The sequence below is a fragment of the Momordica charantia genome (assembly GCF_013281855.1).
Source record: "Momordica charantia cultivar OHB3-1 chromosome 3 unlocalized genomic scaffold, Mcharantia_2.0 BLBB01000003.1, whole genome shotgun sequence".
Lineage (NCBI taxonomy): Eukaryota > Viridiplantae > Streptophyta > Magnoliopsida > Cucurbitales > Cucurbitaceae > Momordica > Momordica charantia.
Window position 1 is genome coordinate 3,933,647 of NW_028275161.1, and position 3,244 is coordinate 3,936,890.

The 3,244-nt window shown below is 41.1% G+C and overlaps 2 non-coding genes across 2 annotated transcripts; both read left to right on the plus strand.

Annotated features, from left to right (window-relative positions):
• Positions 1–249: 249 nt before the first annotated feature.
• On the plus strand, positions 250–356 carry LOC148212186 (small nucleolar RNA R71). Its single transcript, XR_015789986.1, has one exon. It is a non-coding gene; the product is annotated as a small nucleolar RNA R71 (small nucleolar RNA).
• A 724-nt stretch (positions 357–1,080) lies between these two features.
• Positions 1,081–1,187, plus strand: LOC148212187 (small nucleolar RNA R71). The gene has a single exon (XR_015789985.1). It is a non-coding gene; the product is annotated as a small nucleolar RNA R71 (small nucleolar RNA).
• The last annotated feature ends 2,057 nt before the right edge of the window (positions 1,188–3,244 follow it).

Sequence of the window (3,244 nt, forward strand, 5' to 3'; positions counted from 1 at the left end):
TTCATAGCCACCATTTGGGCTTGCATTGAAGCTACTGTGTCTAACTCAAAGATTCCAGCTGATACTTGCGTCTTTGGTAATGACCTTCCTATTTCGCCTTGGTCATTAATGTCTGTCATCTTATTCAAGATATCAACGATCTCATTTACCGACTTCTCTAACAACGAGCCATTGGCTGCAGTGTTCAACATCATCCTTGATGAATGATCCAATCCTCTATAGAATTGTTCAATCTGCACACATGCGGGCAATCCATGGCTCGGGCATCTTCTAAGTAACTCCTTAAAACGCTCCCAAGCTTCTTGAACTGCTTCATTCTCCTTCTATCTAAAAGACACAATGTCCTCTCGAAGGTCTATGTTCCTGGTCAAAGTGCGGTACTTTGCCAAAAATTTCTCCGTCAGCTCCGCCCATGTGTTGATAGAATTTGGTTCTAACGCGTTTAGCCAAGTCCTTGCACCATCCCTGAGAGAAAAAGGAAACATTTTTAATCTTAGTGCATCCTCAGAAACACCAGGAAGTTGAAATGCATTAGCTATTTCAATAAAGGATTTGAGATGGGAGTAAGGATCTTCGTTAGTTAATCCTCCGAACTGGCTCATCGTCTGTAACATCTGGAACATGACTGACTTGAGCTCGAACTGTGCGGCTTGGGGTAAAAGATTATTTATCCCTGAATTTAGGTTGTGGAACGCATGAGTGACATAATTCCGCACGGCTACATCTCGATGAGCTCGAAGTGACGGTTCTTGCAAAATAGGAGAGGGTTCAGGTATCGCCGAAGTGACGGTTCTGGTTTCCTTCTCCATTGTCAACTGCTTTAACATTTGGCTCATAGCCGCCATTTGGGCTTGCATTGAAGCTACTGTGTCTAACTCAAAGATTCCAGCTGATACTTGCTTCTTTGGTAATGACCTTCCTATTTCGCCTTGGTCATTAATGTATGTCATCTTATTCAAGATATCAACGATCTCATTTACCGACTTCTCTAACAACGAGCCATTGGATGAGGTGTTCAACATCATCCTTGATGAACGATCCAATCCTCTATAGAATTGTTCAATCTGCACACATGTGGGCAATCCATGGCTCTGGCATCTTCTAAGTAACTCCTTAAAACGCTCCCAAGCTTCTTGAACTTCTTCGTTCTCCTTCTGTCTAAAAGACACAATGTCCTCTCGGAGGTCTACGTTCCTGGTCAAAGTGTGGTACTTTGCCAAAATTTCTCCGTCAGTTCTGCCCATGTGTTGATAGAATTTGGTTCTAACGCGTTTAGCCAAGTCCTTGCACCATCCCTGAGAGAAAAAGGAAACATTTTTAATCTTAGTGCATCCTCAGAAACACCAAGAAGTTGAAATGCATTAGCTATTTCAATAAAGGATTTGAGATGGGAGTAAGGATCTTCATTAGTCAATCCTCCGAACTGGCCCATCGTCTGTAACATCTGGGAACATGACTGGCTTGAGCTCGAACTGTGCGGCTTGGGGTAAAGGATTATTTATCCCTGAATTTAAGTTGTGGAACGCATGAGTGACATAATTCGAATGGCTACATCTCGATTATCTGCTTGAAGGATCGGATTAGGAATTTCTCCTACTCGGTTTGCTGCTCCTTCACCTGCCATATCTCCATTCACAGGTGGATTTTGTGGCGGTGGAGGATCTTGTGCGTTTCTATTCATCTCGATGGTCTCTTCTTCTTCAACTTCTTTCTTTTTTTTACTTTCTTTCTCTTTTCTCAACCTCTGCTCACGCCTTCTCCTCTTAAGGGTTTTTTCAATCTCTGGATCAAAGGTCAACCAACCAGACCTTGTGCTCATACACAACTCCCTTAAAGGTTAGATATAACAGTTAATTCCAAGGACAGAGGTATGCAACAATCACACAATGAAACAATTCACTTGAAAAGAATATGATTTGAAAACTCAAATCCTCGGAAACGGCGCCAAAAACTTGTTGGGATTTTCTCTACCTTTAAAAAGATTAGAGACTCATGCAAGTGCACACGGTCACAAGTAATACTCGGAAGTTATCTAAGGTCGAATCCTCAGGGACTTGTTGCTTTTCAAAATCAAGTAATGCAGTGAAATGGTTCAAATATGCAATTGTGATTTAGGAAGAAAATAATGGTGAAATGTTGTTGTTTGGGGTTTTAACTATCAAGCAATTTAATGAAACTCAACCTCCTTGTCTCCTACCTTAGTTTTAATGTAAAGCATGGAAAACACACTATGTTGGGAAAATGCACCAGACGCAATTCCTGACTTTTCTTGGTATTGAGTTCTACTCTTTCACTACCGCTTTTGGTTGCTGCAGAGGCTAGGGTAACCTACAATCATATTCGTATGTGTGATTACAATCCTAGAGAATATCTACCAACTCATTTGAGGAAGTCATAACAGGGCCAGAAATAGAAGCTGAGCGATTTAAATTGAAACCTGTAATGTTTCAAATGCTGCAAACAGTGCGACAGTTCTATAGGAATCCATCTGAAGACCCACATCTCCATCTCAAATACTTCATTGAAGTGAGTGATTCCTTTAAGATGCAAGGAGTATCAAAGGAAGCGTTAAGGCTAAAATTATTTCCGTACTTATTGAGAGACAAGGCAAGAGACTAGTTGAATTCTATGTCAGCGGAATTCATTACCTCATGGAATGACCTTGCTGAAAAATTCCTGATAAAGAGGAGGGGATATCAACAACTTCCAGCAAAGAGGAGGAGAATCTGTGAGTGAGTCATGGAAAAGTTTAAGGAGCTACTTAAAAGATGTCTGCACCATGGCTTACCAAAATGCATTCAAATAGAAACATTCTATAATGGGCTGAATGAAGCGACCAGAATGGTGGTTGATGCATCTACGAATGGAGCATTGCTATCTAAATCATATACCGAAGCAGTAGACATATTGGAGAGAATCTTTTCCAATAACTACCATTGGTCAGATTCCAGAGCTATAAATGACAGAGGAAACTATGGGGCTGCCAGCAACATGAAGATGACTTCTCTGAAAGATCAAATAGCAAACCTAACCAATATGGTAAATAACAGAGTGCTGCTGTAGCATCGTCCACTAACTCAGGATCAAACAAAGTAGTGGCAGTCTCATGTTCCTACTGTGAAGGTGATCATACTTATGACTCTTGTCCTGAAAACCCAGCATCGGTGTATTATTTGGGAAATCCCAGTAGAAACAACCCTTACTCGAATACCTATAACCAAGATGGAGGCAACACCCAAATTTC